The 20,041-nt window shown below is 35.3% G+C and overlaps 1 protein-coding gene across 5 annotated transcripts in view; it reads right to left on the bottom strand.

Annotated features, from left to right (window-relative positions):
- Window positions 1-20,041, bottom strand: part of LOC112208034 (protein eyes shut homolog) — a 327,262-nt gene that overhangs the window by 184,056 nt on the left and 123,165 nt on the right. Inside the window, exon 3 of one of the 5 annotated variants that reach the window (XM_054685937.2) lies at window positions 11,250-11,390. The exons of the other annotated variants lie outside the window; for them this stretch is intronic. The gene's annotated coding sequence lies outside the window, so the exon portion shown is untranslated. The remainder of the gene's footprint in view (window positions 1-11,249; window positions 11,391-20,041) is intronic. 5 annotated transcript variants of the gene reach the window in all.

The raw sequence follows: 20,041 nt of genomic DNA, 5'->3' as shown, positions 1-20,041 counted from the left end.
CATGACTGTTATTTCACCTATCCATAGGCTATAATCACCCAATATATGGTTATCAGGTTATCATTATTACTTTGAAGTTATTTCTATAACTATTAATAAGGAAAAGAAGGCATTTTATTTTATCTTTACTTATTCCTTCTCTGTCTTCCTTTCCTCATGTAGATCTGAGTTTCTGACCTATATTATTTCACTCTCCCTTTTTCAATATTGTTTGCATGACATGTCTGCCTTCATTAAAATCTCTCAGATTTTGTTAGTCTGAGAAAGTTTTTACTTCTTCACTTTTAAAGTATCATTTTACTGGGTATAGAATTCTAGGTTAGTGGGCTTTTTCTCTTGAAAGGTATATCATTGCACTCTTCTCATTTGTATAGTTTCTGATAAGAGGTGGGCTGTAATTCTGATCCTTGTTCCTGTATAGAAAAAGTGTTTTTTAATCCCTCTGGCTTTATTTAAGATTTTTCCTTTGTCTTTCATTTTCTGCAGTTTGCATATGACATGCCTAGAGAAATTTTTTTGTTTGTTTTGTTTTTATCTTTATAACTTATTTAGCTTAGTGTTCTCTCAACTTCCAGGAAATGAGAATCATTTGTCACTCATTTTGGAAAGTTTTCAGCCATTATTTTTTCAAATATTTTTTCAGCTCTGTTCTCTTTCTTCTCCTTCTAATATTACAATAACACATAATACACTTTTTGAAATTGTCCCACAGTACTTAGATACTCTGCTGTGATTTTATTTTATTTTATTTTTCCTCTTTGAGTTTTAGTTTGGGAAATTTCTGTTGAAATATTTTCAAGCCCACTGATCTTTCCTTAGCTTTCTACCTATGTCCATTCTCTAATGAACCTATCAATGGTGTTTATTTCTATTATGGTATTTTTTATTTCTAGCATTTTCTTTCAGTTCTTTCTTAGAGTCGCCATCTCCCTGTTTACTCATTTGTTCTTGCATTCTGTCTTCCTTTTTTATTAGATCTCTTAACATATTATTGATAGTTATTTTAAATTATCTATGTGGTATTTACAACATCCTCGTGATGTATGAATTTGGTTCTGATGATTACTTTGTCTCTTCAGATTATTCTTTCTTTCCTTTAGGTATGCCTTGCAAATTTTTGTTGAAAGTCAAGCATATTGTATCAGGTAATAGGAACTGAGATGAATAGGCCTCTAATGTGGAGATCTCTGTCAATGTGGTTGGGCTTTGGCTTTATTTAGAGTTTGCTATACCTAACGGTGCCTAAGACTTGATTTCAAATTCCTTTAGTGTCTGGTTTTGTTGTCCCTTTTGCTTTGGACTTTCCTAAGTACTCATCTACAGAGAATGTCTATGATTTGCAGCTTTCAACTATTGTCTTTTATGGTATTGAGGCTCTGTTGGTTTGATGGTAATGTATAAGAGAGGGAAATGATATAATCTATGATCTATGGTCTATGATCCTCCAGTTAAATCTCAGTCTTTTCTTGGGTCTGTGTCTCTAGCCTGTAGCCTTAAGAAATGTTTCTTCTGCCGGGAGTGGTGGCTCACACCTGTAATCCCAGCACTTTGGGAGGCCTAGACGGGCAGATCACGAGGTCAGGAGATCGAGACCATCCTGGCTAACATGGTGAAACCCCATCTCTACTAAAAAATACAAAAAATTAGCTGGGCGTGGTGGCGGGCGCCTGTAGTCCCAGCTAGTCAGGAGGCTGAGGCAGGAGAATGATGTGAACCCGGGAGGCAGAGCCGAGATCACGCCACTGCACTCCACCCTGGGTGACAGAGCAAGACTCCGTCTCAAAAAAAAAAAAAAAGAAATGTTTCTTCTTATATGAATTTCCCATTTTCATTGAGATAGAAAGTATAAAGGGGGCTAGAGTATGACAAATGCCCTTGCTAACAGTCCTGGCATGACTCTGGCCAAACTCTTCCCCACTGGAGAGTAGGCCTTTGTTAGAAAGAAGATCTGGGTTCATTTAAAAAGGATAACTCTTCCCCTCCCCACTCCCTGGATCTCACAGAATCATTCTCAGATCTTTACAGTGAGAGCGTGGAGAAAAATCCTGGAGGAAAAGCCTCTGAAAGTGTGGGGACCTACCTAAGACTGCAGTGTAGCCCCAGGGAGATTCTCCCTCACACGAATCACATGAATACACAAAGTGTATTTTGTTAGATGACTCAGAACCCAGAGGTATCCAATGAGTAAATTGGAGATGAAAATAAACATAACATAAGAGTAGTAACATACTATAAACAGAAAGAACATACATCTTCCTTTCATTGATTGGATGACAGAAGAATGCCAGAAAGGAAGCAGAGCCTCTGCAGGAGCTACAGACTGACAGCTCATAACAGATTCTCCTTAGAGAATTTAAGATGGTTGATGTGGAATCTAGAAAATTTAAGATGGTTGGTGTAGAATTCTAGCTTTTCTCTAAGTTTTTTTCATCATAAATGGTTTATATTACACATTCCCATCAGCAGTTTTTGAGGGTTCCAGTTACTCTGTATCATCTCCAATACTTGGTATGGGTGGTCTTTTTAACTTTTTAACTATTTTAACTAAACTAAAATATTTTATTGTGGTTTAATTTAATTATCAATTATGTCAAACATCTTTTTAATCCTTGTTTGCCACCTTCATATCTTCTTTGGTAAAATAACTGTTCAAACATATTGCCTACTGTTATTTGGGTTTTTTGTTTTTGTATTACTGAGTGTTTAGAGTGCTTTAAACATTCTAGATGAAAACTCTATGCTAGACATATGACTTGCAAATATTTCCTAACAATCTGTGGATTAAATTTTCATTTTCTGATGAAGTAGCTCTTACGATTTTCATTTGATAATGTCCAATTAATACTTTTTCTCAGTGCTTTCAAACTTAAATGTAAACCTCCTGTCAATATGGTGAAATACAGCAAGCAATTCCTTTCTGTTTACTTGTTTGTTTCCCCACTGTAGACTCCCACCTTGGAATGCTGCAATGTGAAGTGACTTCTTCTAGATGTTAACTCAGCTGTACTTCTGAAACCTCCTATCAGCATCATTCTGCCTATTACTATTGCCTCACTTCTCTGTTGGATCCTTGTTTCCTGGACCACACATATTATTGTTATAATCTCTCTTTTTGCTGGAGAAAATTTTCTTTTTTTTTTCTTTTTTTAATTATTATTATACTTTAAGTTTTAGGGTACATGTGCACAATGTGCAGGTTAGTTACGTATGTATACATGCGCCATGCTGGTGTGCTGCACCCACTAACTCGTCATCTAGCATTAGGTATATCTCCCAATGCTATCCCTCCCCCCTCCCCCCACCCCACAACAGTCCCCAGAGTGTGATGTTCCCCTTCCTGAGTCCATGTGTTCTCATTGTTCATTTCCCACCTATGAGTGAGAATATGCGGTGTTTGGTTTTTTGTTCTTGCGATAGTTTACTGAGAATGATGATTTCCAATTTCATCCATGTCCCTACAAAGGACATGGACTCATCATTTTTTATGGCTGCATAGTATTCCATGGTGTATATGTGCCACATTTTCTTAATCCAGTCTATCATTGTTGGACATTTGGGAAAATTTTCCAATAGGTCTCTCAGCAAGGTGAAATGGGATATACATTTTTAAAACTTCAAATATCTCAAAAATATCATTTGATTCACACTTTTGATTAATATTTTTTGACTGAAGTAGAGTGCTGGGTTGAAGATCATTTTCCTGTAGGAAAGGTATTTCTTCATCTCTTCCAGTTTCTTTGATGTAAAAGTCCATTATTCTTCTTACTTCAAATCCTTTGATTATGACCTTATTTTTGGTATGTTTTTCTCCCACAAATCCTTATCTCTATTGTTAAAAAATTTTCAGTGATTAAGACTTGAAGTATGTCAGTTTTCATTCATTTAGATGTATCAAAATAAGGCATGTATGTGTGTTGTTGTTAATTTAGAAATTTGTTATTTAGTTCTAAAATAGTATTACTCAAGGCAATTATTTCATTCAATGGTTTCTTATTCCATTGGTAAATATGGTGCAATGTTTGATGATGCACATAATATTCTCTGTCTGCCTCTTGCTCTTTTTGAGGCTGAACTTCAAAAGCATTCTTTGACTGTACTTAAAACACTTTAAGGCGAGGGTTAATTTGTGAAGAATTTGTGAATAGGAGTTACTTTCTCACCAATTCCTTAAGGATATATTTGTTTTTAAATTTTACCTACAGAGATTCCAATTCCATTCTCACAGTCATGCAATAAAATTGACAAACAGTAACTAGACTATTTTATTTTCTTGCAATAAGAATACATTATACATGACATTACTTAAAAGAGCTGTAGGAAAATAGCACACCTGCTGCTTTTCCCACTAATGGTATATGCTTTTCATCTACTAGGGAGAAATTATTCTTTAAAGAGTATGTAAATAATTCTATTTTAAACCAGAGAAAATTATTAATTAACACTATTAACTTCTTAATACAAATGCATTCTGTGTGTGTGTGTGTGCGCGCGTGAGAGAGAGAGAGAGAAAAGAGAGATCTAGAGAGATGGAATTGTAGCATGTATTCAGAATATTTTTACAAGACGAAAGTCTATCAGAACTCCTAAAGTATAGAAATTAGATTTAAATACTCACCTATCTAGGACCTAAGGTTAACAACCTAACCTTCTCTTTGCTTGCTTCATCTCCCATCTACATGCTTCTACATATGCTTTATCACACAGTCTTATAGGCAAACTGCTTATAACATGATGTGTATTGTGGAATCCACCTGCCCTAACCTAGATTAGGTAAATTTTTTAATTGTTATTCCAGTCTTCCCAGGTAGGTACTATTTTTTTCCAATTTATGGATTAGCAAAATTGATGTCAAAAAGATCCAATAACTCAGGACAGGCGAGGTGACTCATGCCTATAATCTCAGCATTTTGGTAGGCTAAGACAGGGGGCTCACTTGACGTCAGAAGTTCAAGACCAGCCTGGTCAACATGGCAAAAAGTCATCTCTACTAAAAATACACAAACTAGCCGGGTGTGATGGCACACACTCCTATAATCTCAGCTACTTGAGAGGCTGAGGCAAGAGAATCACTTGAACCTGGGAGGCGGAGGTTGCAGTGAGCCGAGATTATGCCACTGCACTCCAGCCTGGGTGATGCAGCAAGACTCTGTCTCAGAAAAAAAAAAAAAAAAAAAAATCACATGACTCATCTAAAATCATATAAATTGTATATGTTAAATTGAAATTGAGGATTCAAAACCTAGTGGCTAACTCTTAATACGTTGATCACCTTCAGGTTACCATTTCTGTGAAATTTTCCCCTACCTTTCCGGCACACTTAGACATTACTACCGGCAGTTACTCATACGCCTTACAGATCGTCTTAGTATAAAAATTACATTGTAGGCTAGGCACGGTGGCTCATGCCTGTAATCCCATCACTTTGGGAGGCCAAGGCAGGCGGTTCACGAGGTCAGGAGATCGAGACCACCCTGATTAACACGGTGAAACCCCATCTCCACTAAAAATACAAAAAATTAGCCTGGCGTGGCGAGCGCCTGTAGTCCCAGCTACTCAGGAGGCTGAGGCAGGAGAATGGCATGAACCCAGGAGGTGGAGCTTGAAGTGAGCCGAGATCGCGCCACTGCACTCCATCCAGCCTGGGCGACAGAGCGAGACTCCATCTCAAAAAAAAAAAAAAAAAAAAAAAAAAATTACATTGTAAAGTAATTTTAATTATAAGAATGCTTCTTCACAAATGTAAAAGAACAGAAATTATAACAAACTGTCTCTCAGACCACAGTGCAATCAAACTAGAACTCACGATTAAGAAACTCATTCAAAACCGCTCAACTACATGGAAACTGAACAACCTGCTCCTGAATGACTACTGGGCACATAACGAAATGAAGGCAGAAATAAAGATGTTCTTTGAAACCAATGAGAACAAAGACACAACATAATCTCTGGGACACATTCAAAGCAGTGTGTAGAGGGAAATTTATAGCACCAAATGCCCACAAGAGAAAGCAGGAAAGATCCCAAATTGACACCCTAACATCACAATTAAAAGAACTAGAAAAGCAAGAGTAAACACATTCAAAAGCTAGCAGAAGGCAAGAAATAACTAAAATCAGAGCAGAACTGAAGGAAACAGAGACACAAAAAACCCTTCAAAAAATTAATGAATCCAGGAGCTGGTTTTTTGAAAGGATCAACAAAATTGATAGACCGCTAGCAAGACTAATAAAGAAGAAAAGAGAGAAGAATCAAATAGATGCAATAAAAAAGGATAAAGGGGATATCACCACCGATCCCACAGAAATACAAACTACCATCAGAGAATACTACACACAACTCTATGCAAATAAACTAGAAAATCTAGAAGAAATGGATAAATTCCTCCACACATACACCCTCCCAAGACTAAACCAGGAAGAAGCTGAATCTCTGAATAGACGAATAACAGGATCTGAAATTGTGGCAATAATCAATAGCTTACCAACCAAAAACAGTCCAGGACCAGATGGATTCACAGCCGAATTCTACCAGAGGTACAAGGAGGAACTGGTACCATTCCTTCTGAAACTATTCCAATCAATAGAAAAAGAGGGAATCCTCCCTAACTCATTTTATGAGGCCAGCATCATCCTGATACCAAAGCCGGGCAGAGACACAACAAAAAAAGAGAATTTTAGACCAATATGCTTGATGAACATTGATGCAAAAATCCTCAATAAAATACTGGCAAACCGAATCCAGCAGCACATCAAAAAGCTTATCCACCATGATCAAGTGGGGCCGGTTCAATATACTCAAATCAATAAATGTAATCCAGCATATAAACAGAACCAAAGACAAAAACCACATGATTATCTCAATAGATGCAGAAAAGGCCTTTGACAAAATTCAACAACCCTTCATGCTAAAAACTCTCAATAAATTAGGTATTGATGGGACGTATCTCAAAATAATAAGAGCTATCTATGACAAACCCACAGCCAATATCATACTGAATGGGCAAAAGCTGGAAGCATTCCCTTTGAAAACTGGCACAAGACAGGGATGCCCTCTCTCACCACTCCTATTCAACATAGTGTTGGAAGTTCTGCCTAGAGCAATTAGGCAGGAGAAGGAAATCAAGGGTATTCAATTCGGAAAAGAGGAAGTCAAAGTGTCCGTTTGCAGAAGACATGATTGTTTATCTAGAAAACCCCATCTTCTCAGCCCAAAATCTCCTTAAGCTGATAAGCAACTTCAGCAAAGTCTCAGGATACAAAATCAATGTACAAAAATCACAAGCATTCTTATACACCAGTAACAGACAAACAGAGAGCCAAATCATGAGTGAACTCCCATTCACAATTGCTTCAAAGAGAATAAAATACCTAGGAATCCAACTTACAAGGGACGTAAAGGACCTCTTCAAGGAGAACTACAAACCACTGCTCAATGAAATAAAAGAGGATACAAAGAAATGGAAGAACATTCCATGTTTATGGGTAGGAAGAATCAATATTGTGAAAATGGCCACATTGCCCAAGGTAATTTATAGATTCAATGCCATCCCCATCAAACTACCAATGACTTTCTTCACAGAACTGGAAAAAACTACTTTAAAGTTCATATGGAACCAAAAAAGAGCTTGCATTGCCAAGTCAATCCTAAGCCAAAAGAACAAAGCTGGAGGCATCACGCTACTTGACTGCAAACCATACTACAAGCCTACAGTAACCAAAACAGCATGGTACTGGTACCAAAACAGAGATATAGATTAATGGAACAGAACAGAGTCCTCAGAAATAACACCGCTTATCTACAACTATCTGATCTTTGACAAACCTGAGAAAAACAAGCAATGGGGAAAGGATTCCCTATTTAATAAATGATGCTGGGAAAACTGGCTAGCCATATGTAGAAAGCTGAAACTGGATCCCTTCCTTACACCTTATACAAAAATTAATTCAAGATGGATTAAAGACTGAAACAATAGACCTAAAACCATAAAAACCCTAGAAGAAAACCTAGGCATTACCATTCAGGACATAGGCATGGGCAAGGTCTTCATGTCTAAAACACCAAAACCAATGGCAACAAAAGCCAAAATTGACAAATGGGATCTAACTAAGCTAAAGAGCTTCTGCGCAGCAAAAGAAACTACCATCAGAGTGAACAGGCAACCTACAAAATGGGAGAAAATTTTCACAACCTACTCATCTGACAAAGGGCTAATATCCAGAATCTACAATGAACTCAAACAAATTTACAAGAAAAAAACAAACAACCCCATCAAAAAGTGGGCAAAGGACATGAACAGACACTTCTCAAAAGAAGACATTTTTGCAGCCACCAGACATATGAAAAAAATGCTTATTATCACTGGTCATCAGAGAAATGCAAATCAAAACCACAATGAGATACTATCTCATACCAGTTAGAATGGCAATCATTAAAAAGTCAGGAAACAACAGGTGCTGGAGAGTATGTGGAAAAATAGGAACACTTTTATACTGTTGGTGGGACTGTAAACTAGTTCAACCATTGTGGAAGTCGGTGTGGTGATACCTCAGGGATCTAGAACTAGAAATACCATTTGACCCAGCCATCCCATTACTGGGTATATACCCAAAGGACTAGAAATCATGCTGCTATAAAGACACATGCACACGTATGTTTATTGCAGCACTATTCACAATAGCAAAGACTTGGAACCAATCTAAATGTCCAACAATGATAGACTGGATTAAGAAAATGTAGCACATATACACCATGGAATAGTATGCAGCCATAAAAAATGATGAGTTCATGTCCTTTGTAGTGACATGGATGAAATTGGAAATCATCATTCTCAGTAAACTATCCCAAGGACAAAAAACCAAACACCACATGTTCTCACTCATAGGTGGGAATTGAACAATGAGAACACACGGACACAGGAAGGGGAACATCACACTCTGGGGACTGTTGTGGGGTGGGGGGAGGGGGGAGGGAAAGCATTAGGAGATATACCTAATGCTAAATGACGAGTTAATGGGTGCAGCACACCAGCATGGCACATGTATACATATGTAACTAATCTGCACATTGTGCACATGTACCCTAAAACTTAAAGTAAAATAATAAAATAAAAGAAAATAAAATGCTTCTTCCATATACTAAAGTTCTTTAGGGAAATATTATATATGTAATCCACATCCCCTAGGCACATATTAAGACTGAAAAATATTTATAGTATAGCTAAATAAGGGAAGAAAATGAATGAAAAAGAAAAGAAGGAAGGAAAGAAATAAGAAAGGTATAAAGCATAAGGATGCTGAAACCATTAAAAGAGAACATATATATTAAAATAATTCTGGCACATAGCAGGTTTTCAGTTAATTTTTGTATAATGTGACAAATTAGTTCCCTGCCCATGTATATGAATAAATCTTTTATTTATATACTTGCATGTTCTATATGTGAAAGCCAATATTTCTCATGGAAATCTGTCTACTTCTAAGCATTTAGGCCTGTGGCTAGACAAAGACCACTGCTAATCCTCACAGCTATTTAGGTACTTTTAATGATGATAGGTTTAAAGTCCCTACAAATGTGAATTTAATAATGAAAGGAGAAATTATGACATGTAAACAACTTTCAGAAGTCTTGTTTAGGATTAGGACTGACAAGACATAGTAGAAGCATGAATGGTAGTTTATGTTTCAGGAGAAAATATAGGGAAATAGACAAATAGATATTTCAGTATAGAGTGAGATAATTTCTTAAAGATGTCAGGGCAAGAGTTACAATTTTATTAAGGGCTTAATCTGCATCAGGCCCAATGATCAGTGTTTTGTATGTTTTATTCTTTTAATCTACAGTCTTTGAAATTAGTACAAATATTTACATCCATTTTACATGAGGATGTACAAAGGCACAAGGATGCCTGGTATTACTAACTCCTCTTTTCTCCAAAATTCTCTAAAAATTATCCTCAAAAAATTTTTCTCAAAGAGAATACAATGCAAAAGGAAGAAGAGTTTATGAGAAAACAAATTAGATTCTACTCTAGATTCTGACACTTCCTAGTCAGAGAATACAATCTCTTACTGGGAACAAAAGAGTTTCAAGTTAACACACACTTTTCAACTATAACACTGTATGATGTTGTTATTTTTCCTTTAAAATGATAATAAAAAATACTATGTGGATAATAGCTCTATTATTTATAGTGCTCTCAATGTCTATTACATGAACTTATTTATCCATTTGCAAATAATTCTTAGCCTCAGTTTCCTTAGCTATAACATGATATTAATGAAAAATATACCTGCTCTTGGAACATGGAAATTGGATTTATACCAAAGCAACTACTGCGTGTGGAAGGGCTGTAAATCTAAGGATATTATATTATTTTATTTTCCATTATAAACCTAGGATATATTTTATACCTCATATTTTAATAGCTTATTTTCTGTCCCATTTTTTAAATAAAAATAATTGTCTGTAACAAAAGTATTTTGGAATCTGTTTTTTTCAAAAAAAAAAAAAAGAAAGAAAACAAAAGCCCAAACCTTAAACCAGTTTCTTTGAATAACTAAAATCAATCTTCTTACTCTACCTGAATTCATCACTCAAAAATCTTTAACAATGAATTAATCTGCCTTTACATCCAAGCTAATAAAATTACAGTTGAAGCAATACTTATGTATTATGTAAAGTGAGGTTACGGGTAAATAAACTATTTTAAAATGATGCTGTAATTACATCCTCATTAGGTCTATGGTTAGGCAAGTCATTTTGGGCTTTTTATCAACTTATCTGTGCTAAATAAAACTAACATTTTAAAGTAAAATAAATAAAATTTACATTTGGAAATTAACATTTAAGAATAGTAGTATGAAATTACAGTTTAATTATTTCAACCAAGTAAAGGTAAGTACAGGCATACATGACACCAATGACAGATTATTATCATTGTTGCGAATTACAGATATTAATCATTAAAGGGAATAAAAAAATTCAAGAATATACAAGTTTGCACATGTAAGTTTGAGGCAGGATAGTAAAAATTCAACTCCAAACAAGTTCTATGTGTAGGAGTTTCCAGTGATTTGGAAGTGGTTCCTGCACTCAACAATCTTGATGTTTAGATAGAAAAAATAAACAAAAAGCTAAGGATAATAAAAATAATTAACAACATGATTCTTAATAGACACTCTTCCTTTAACAAGCTTAACATATATACATTATCTAAATCTCACAACAGCTTTAAGAGGTAACATTATTACCTCTATTTGATAAATGAAGAAACTGAGTCTCAGAAAAGTAATGTTCCCAACGTCTTACAGCTGGTATTTGGCAGAATCCAAACTTATATCCAAGCATTCTGTTATCAGTGCCTGAGTCCTTAATTACTGTCCTAGAGTAGACTAAATTGAAAGAAAAATTTTAGTTCTATAAAATTAACAAACATATTATGAAAAATCTGGAGCATTACCCATATCTTATAAAAATTATGGTTTTCACCTCCAACTTTCCACCTTCATCTCTTCTCCAAAAAGGGCAGGCAATACATCTCAGTTTTTGTATTTGTATTTCACTAGTACAACAAGTTGGCAAACACAAGGTAAATGTTCAATAATATATTAAAGTGTCACAGGATTCCATGAACATTAAAGAAGGAAATAGACATTTTGAAATATGTATGTTCTATATTTAGTGAACACATTATCTAATCAAGAAGGTAAGATTTATTTTATTTATTTTCTTTAGGTCATGCAAAATTGTGGTATCATCTTAAAATTAGAATATAAACCCCATGAGGGCAAAAGCTATTGTCTTTTCTTGTTCATTGCTATAAATATAGCAATATGTGTGTATTAGTCGGTTCTCACACTGCTAATAAAGACAGACCCAAGACTCGGTAATTCATAAAGGAAAGAGGTTTAATGGACTCACAGTTCTGCAGGGCTGGGGAGGCCTCACAATCATGGCAGAAGGCAAAGGTGTGGCAAAATCAGGTCTTGCACTCCCCTTTATACAACATCAGATCTGGGAGACTTACTATCATGAGAACAGCATGAGAAAGACCCGCCCCCATGATTCAATTACTCCCACCAGGTCTCTCCCATGACACGTGGAAATTATGGGAGCTACAATTCAAGGTGAGATTTAGGTGGGGACATAGCCAAACCATATAAATGTGTAATGCCCATGTCAGAAAAACAAATTGTGAAATTCTTTGAAATGAAGAAAAATGATTCTTGTGTGTTCTATCAAGCACATCCTTCTGGGATATCCCTCTCTTTCATTGTGTTTGAGTTGTTTTACAATTCGGTAAATTGTAGCATACTATTAATAATGCTAATAATGCTTGGTCGTTGACATGCAATTTGTGTCCAATGGAGATACAATTGATTATTGGATTGTGGATATTTATCAATTTTGCATCTATTTGTACATTCAATTCAATATACATTGTTGCCTCTGTGTGTGTTTGTGTGTGTGTGTGTGTGGCGGTGGTGGTGGCAAATTAAACTTTAAATGAGTTTGAACATTGTGCTAGTTTCCTCTTCAATTCATGAGTTAAATTAAACTTTTATCGTGTATTGATATTTAAGAGTTATGATTTTACCTTAAACATTATTTTTAACATCTAAATTAGTAAACAAAGGCATACCAAATACTAGATAACTAATAAATATATGTATATTAATCTATAAAGGTTAATATAAGTTAATAATAGAATACTAAATTAATAATTGAATTAATGAGTGAATAAGATATTTTTCATGAAATTACACAATTAATTGTTACGGTCTCTATTAGTCTGCATTCATTGTTATAATATTCTTGGCCAGGTGACTGAGAACACTTGCAAAAACTGTAGTAACTATATATATATATATATATTTTTTTTTTTTTTTTTTTTCTTTTTTTTTTGAGATAAGGTCCTGCTCTGTCACCCAGGCTGGAGTGTAGCGGAGTGCTCACAGTTCACTGCAGCCTCAACCTCCCATGGCTTAGGTGATCCTCCCACCTCAACCTCCTGACTAGCTAGGATTACAGGCACATGCCATCACACTTGGCTAATTTTTGTATTTTTTTTTTGTAGAGATGAGGTTTCACCATGTTGCCTAGGAATCAATACTTTTCTAAACCATGTATGGATTTTCACTCTTTATAGATTAATTTTACTCTTTATAGATTCACCCTTTAAGTTTACTATGCATATTAGATTAACTTTTCAAATATGTACAACATATTTCATGTACTTCAGTAGTACTTGATACACATCACCCCCTCTGGCTATCCAAAATAAAATAATTGTGTTATATAGAAAATGTGTACTTGCAAAAGAATTCCATTATCATTTGAAAACTCAGAAAGCATACGGGGCCAATACTTCTGAATTTGGCCACTGTACTTTTTGATATCAGATAAGATACAGAAATAATTTATATTTGATAAAAAGAAACTCAATTTGATTTCCACAAAATTTATAGTTCTAGACATTTAAAAATGTGTTTATTTTTAATGAGTGTAACAAGGATATTGCTAAGATAACAAGACATATGTTGAACTGGCTAATTTTCTTCAAGATGTAATGAGCCCTCTTGGGAAGTAGGCCTTGTGCTGGACACTAAGGAAATTTGAAGTTATAATGTCCAAGTTTTCATAATATAGTGCAGAATATGGAAACATGAGAAGTAAAAATGTTACACAATATGTGTTATTGCAGAGGTACAATTATATATACACATATATATCATTTATATAACAGTCTATTCCTGATATGTATATATATGTGTGTATATATGTATATACATATATCAGAGGAATATAATGTATACATATATACATATATGTATATATCAGGAATAGACTAGAATAAGGATTGACTGATAATTGTGAGTTACTGTTATGTCTATCCTATTTACAGGGTCTCTAAGCAAGACCAGTGTCTTTGTCTGCAATGTTTCTTCTACCTTCTTTTTTATTAACAACATAAATCATGGATTTTACAGAGTGAGAATTTCATTGGACGAAGGGTAGTCCAATTTTAGTGCTTGATTGCATATTTCTTTGCAATTGGAGAGGCAATTAAAAATTAAGAGTAACAAACATCTTCTCAAAATCCTAAATTTGAGGACAAATATGAAATTATGACTGCTGATGGACTAGGCTCACATGTTCCAATTTGCTGTTTGCAAGGCTGACACCAAAAAATTATTACAATTTCTATCATTCTGAACAAGTTTATATGGATGCATTTGCTGCAATTAAGATAAAAATATAGTTTGTTCAGGCTTATCTTATCAATTTTTATTCTCACATAATTAGACGCTGAGTAAAACTTTTGTTTTAGAGATGTAGAAATCATGACAGAGAATGACCATCTGCTCAACATATATACGTGTTGTATCAAATCACTGCAGTACTTAAGTACAGAGGCTCTGGAGTCAAAAACCCTGGGGGAAGAAATCTGGGTGTGTTTGCTTTCTACCTTTCTTACACTGAATAAATTACTGAACACAGTTTCCCCATCAGTGAAAAGAAGGTAATGCTTGTTCTTATCTCACAAAATCATGTGAGGACTAAATTATATAAATCATAAAAGTATTTTTGAGAACTCAGACCTTCCAAATAGAAAGTTAGTAAATTTATTACTTTAATGAAATAGTATATGCGTGAAGAAATCCAATAATCAGGTTTTGTTAAAAAACCTCTCTATCCCATATCTTAGTCTAACTTACATAGCCGAACATACCTGACAGTTCATATCAAAAAATCTACATTAAGAAAATTTTGACAATTTGAATAAGGTTTCTTATGGAATTAGGTCTCATTATTTTGGAAGAAAGTAATTTGTTTGATTGGCTATATTTAAAGTATTCATTTCTTCTAATCTTGTTTTATCACACTTAGCAGAGTTACAGAAGATTGTAAATGTAATTTTTTTATTAATGCCACTCCGTGTTAAGGGTCCTCAAATTATGAAGGGCAGAGATTCTAATATCTCCTACTCATCAAAATATTCTCAGTGTCTCGTAGGGTTCTTGGTATATAACGGATGTTTTAAAAATATTTTATTTGATTAATAGTCAACAATGTAAGTGAATAAATGATAATTTAATTCATTTTTGCTCATAAATAATTTTATTGTTCAGAGTTTGAGGAATTTTACCTTCAAATTTCCTGTGGGTCTCTTCTTACAAAAAATCACTTTTAACATTTATAACAATTCTATCAAATCATGGTGACATGTTATACTTTCCTCAGCACTTGCAAAAATATTTAGTATTTCTAAAAAAATACTCTGATGTAAATCTATTACGTAAGCTTTAGATTTCATTCTACTTGAATTATTTATCTAAGGTATATAGAGTAATTTTTCTGGTAAATTGAAAATAAGATTCTATATATTCTGATCTCTGAAATGAATTATATATTCCTCTGTAATAGTATAACATAGTTTTTATAGCTGTAAATTAAATGAGAAATTAGTGGGCCAGCACAGTGGTTCACGCCTGTAATCCCAGCACTTTGGGAGGCTGAGGCCAGAGGATCACTTGAAAACAGTGGCTCAAGACCAGCCTGGGTAATGAAGTGAGACACTGCCTGCACATTAAAAATAATAGTGAAAGTATTTTGTGTGGATCGTCCTTAAGTCTGTGTGTGGAGTGGGGTGGAGATGGGTTGTTTGTTTTTGAGAGAGTCTTGATCTGTCATCCAGGCTGGGGTGTTAGTGTTCTTAAGTTTTGAAATATGTATGCATATTTTTGTATCAAAACACATACAAGCATAAATACTTTAAGAATTTCAATGCAATTTTGCTTCCAAATTATATGCTAATTTTTATTATGTATTTTGCATATTATATAGTTTAATCTTTGAAAGTTATTGAATATGTATTTGATTTAATTTGCTCTTCCCTTATATTCTCACATTTTTGATACCTTTTGTGCAGCTGTGCTATAAAATCTAATGCATCTGAACATTTTTATAATAACTGAACTTTTCACATTTTATGGCTAATTCTGCCTTTTAACCTTTTCCTTGATCCTCGATGAACAATTTAGTGTAACATTTAATTATAATTACCAGAACACAACAAAACATGAAAATAAAGTTAAATGTAGGATATTACATTTTTGTGTTCAAATAGTTTCAATTTTTAATTTAATATCTGATTATTTTGTGAGAATTATATGTACAATTACATGTAAATAGAATCTTCAAATACATAGATTAACAATTAAAAAGACACTTGTTGTCATATGACATGCAAACCCCAAGAGCAGTCCTGTTATATATCATTTTTTGAAATGTCTATGATTTTTATTAGTAACATTTTATAAATGCATTATGGGGTAATGTATTCTTTAATTACCTACATTTTACCATTCCACAACATATATATACCTCAAAACATCATACTGTAAATTATAAAAACACTTATGTGACAGTTAAAAAAATAAATTGTGATACACACACACAAACACAGAGAGACAGACAGAATGGAGTACTATTTAGCCTGAAAAAACAAAGAAATCCTGTCATTTGAAACAACATAGGTAAATCTGGAGGACATTATGCTAAGTGAAATAAGCCAGACACAGAGAGAAAAATAGTGCATGATCTCACTTATATGTGGAATCTAAAACAGTACATCTCTTAGAAGCAGAGAGCAAACAGTTGTTATGAAGAATGAGGAGGTGGGAAAATGGGGAAATTTTGGGCAAAGAGCACAAAGTTGCAGCTATGTAGGATGAATAAGTCTAGATGTCTAATGTAAAGTAATCATTTCACTATGTATATGTCTATAAAAAATTGTGTTGTATACCCTAAATATGCCCAATTTTATTAAAAATAACTTTTTTTAAAAAAAAAGTTTAAATGTTTATATACTGCTAGATGGCAGGTGGGTGGAAATTATATAGCTACATCAGGGGTAGTCTACGTTATGAGAGAACAAGTTCTCCATACGGATGGTTTGCTGAGTTAGTGTTTCTCAAGGATATATTCCAGACATACTTTTCCTTACAGCCAACGTGGAATAAAAGTCCAACTTTTTTTTTTTTTTGAGACAGAGTCTCACTCTTGTCGCCTAGTCTAGAGTGAAATGGCACGATCCCAGCTCACTGCAAACTCCACCTCCTGGGTTCAAGTGATTCTTCTGCCTCAGCCTCCTGAGTAACTGGGATTACAGACACACAACACCACGCCCTGCTAATTTTTGTATTTTTAGTAGAGACGGGGTTTCACCATGTTGGCCAGGCTGGTCTCGAACTCCCAACCTCAGGTGATCCGCCCACCTTGGCCTCCCAAAGTGCTGGGATTACAGGCTTGAGCCACCGCACCGGGCCAGAAGTCCAATTTTCCTATAGCAGTCAGAATTAATCACCCTGGCCTGCACAGTAACTCTCTTCTTTGTCTGTTTATTCAGAGGCATGAGGAGTCCAAAGTGGCCATATGGCAGTCTTAACTTTCATTTCAATGGAATAATTGTTGTGTCTCCTGGTGGAAGCATTCTCCTTTTTGGAACTAACGGATTTAGGTCAGCAGAGCACAAGGTCACAGAAACAGGAAGTAAGCATTTTGCTACTGGGTCAGTAGGAGTAACAGTGAGTGGTACCACTTTCATTTCCACTCTCTAAATGTTGGACCGTGAATCATATACATGAAGCATATACAGCCTTCTAGAGAACATTTTCCCAGCCCTTCAAGATGTTGCCACCTAGCTGGTACTGTAACCAGCTCTTCAAAACACAATTTCACTGTTTTATCAAACCACTTACTTCAGGTTGATGGGAAGACATGGAAACACTGGTGAAATCTATGAGTGTGGTTTCACTGCCACACTTCATTTGCCATGAAGTGAATTCCTTAGAATCAATGTTGTGTGAAATACCATGATGATAGAAATGTATTCTGTAAGCCCATGAATGGTAGTTCTAGCAGAAGGATTGCATGTAGGGAATACAAATCCATATCCAAAGTATCTAATATAGCAAGAACAAAATGCTGCCTCTTTTATGACAGAAGTGTCTCATGTTATTAACTTGCCATCAGAAAGCTGGCTGATCACCTTTGAGTGTCATGTGAGGGCCTCAGTGTTTATCGTTGCTGCTGGCAAATTGAGCACTGAGCGATGGCTTTAGCCAGGTCAACCATGGTGACTGGAAGTCCACGTTGCTGGGCCCATGCATAATTTCCATCCTTGCCACCATGGCCACTTTTTCTAAACTGATTCTTTTTTTGCTTTTTTTGTTTTTTTTTTTTTTCAATTTTACTGTAAGTTCTGGGATACATGTGCTGAACATGCAGGTTTGTTACATAGGTATAAATGTGCCATGGTGGTTTCTAAACCCATTTTAAAGTCATATGTTGAAAGCATTTGAAGATAGGGCTCAATGAAACCACTGAGAAGTCACTGAAAAAACTGGGGAATCATGACTGGTATCCACAGAAAAAGTCATCCTATCAACTTGATTATTGTAATCATCCTCTGCAGAGGTCACTGTTTACCAAGCATCTGAGTGAAAACAAATATTTTCACATTATTTGCCCATTCATAAAGGTCTATTATACACACCTCTTACCAGATCTCCTCAACACTGATTTTCCAATCAAGTCACTTCCAAGTGCCTGGCCATCCATTCTAACCGGAAAATTCAACTTAACTCATGATCTGCTAGCCTTCCCAGCCTTTCTGATTCCCCTTGCCCACCATCAATTACTCTCACAGGCATCTCTCTAATAAAATCTTTGATTAATCCTGTCTTATTGTTTGTTTCTCAAAGAAATTAATCTAACAAAGGTATTGTTAGTGGAGATCAGCAACACAGAGTATGGCATTTGACATGAAGTAACTAATCACTGACTCTTTTGTTTTCCATATCCATAAACAGGAAGTATCTAAAGCAGTTTACTTTTAGATGAAATGGACAACAGTATATCTTTCCAGTCTTGCCTCATGGCAATGAGTGCTCCTACTTTATCTAACAGAGTAGCTCAGAAGTCTTGATTGTTTTGGAATTTCACAAAATAGCACTCTTGCCCATTTGTGAATTATATTCTCTTAGACTACTAATAACATAAGAAATGTCTTAAATGTTCTAGTAATTACATACATGGCAGTGAGTCTGGAGTGTTTTAGTCCATTTTCTTTTGCTATAATTACAAATTACCCTGAGACTGGGTGATTTATAAAGAAAATAAGTTATTTTGGTCTGGTTCCTAGAGACTGAGAAGTCCAAGGTCAGGGAGGCGTATCTGGTGAGAGCCGTGTCATAACTTAGTGAAGGGTATCACATGGTGAGAGAGCAATAGCATGTCAGTTAGGGCTTTTCTTCCTCTTCTTATAAAACCACCTGTCCCGTTACGGGCCTCATTCTATTGACCTTATCTAATCCTAGTTATCTTCCAATGGCATCAAATCTGATTCCCATTGACATATGATTTGGGGAATTAAGTTTTCAATACATGATATTTACAGAAAAAATCAAACCACGGCAGGTGTAGAACACAAAGATTCAGAGATCAATTGTAAGTAAAATTTTGAGAAGGTCCTTTGGTCCGAAATATCTTAGAATATTTCTTTTCTCTTAAAAGATGCCATCACTCTTCTCATCTCTCATCACCAAGCATAATGCACAGCACTTGATAAGTCTCTTTAGATTTGTAGCTAGCAAACATTTGGAAACACTGCTCCAACCTGTCTTTTTTAGTTTATTCAAAAGGCTGCTTGGCTCACGCCTGTAATCCCTGCGCTTTGGGAGGCCGAGGCGGGTGAATCATGAGGTCAGGAGATTGAGACCATCCTGGCTAACACGGTGAAACCCCGTCTCTACTAAAAAATACAAAAAATTACCTGGGCGTGGTGTCGGGCGCCTGTAGTCCCAGCTACTCAGAAGGCTGAGGCAGGAGAATGGCGTGAACCCGGAAGGCGGAGCTTGCAGTGAGTCCAGATCGCGCCACTGCACTCCAGCCTGGGCGACAGAGCAAGACTCTGTCTCAAAAAATAAAATTAAATGTAAAAAAGACTGCTAATCTTGAGTGGAATCGAAATAACGAG

Source organism: Pan troglodytes, chromosome 5 (assembly GCF_028858775.2).
Source record: "Pan troglodytes isolate AG18354 chromosome 5, NHGRI_mPanTro3-v2.0_pri, whole genome shotgun sequence".
NCBI classification, from domain to species: Eukaryota; Metazoa; Chordata; class Mammalia; order Primates; family Hominidae; genus Pan; species Pan troglodytes.
This window is presented reverse-complemented; position numbering and strand designations above follow the sequence as displayed.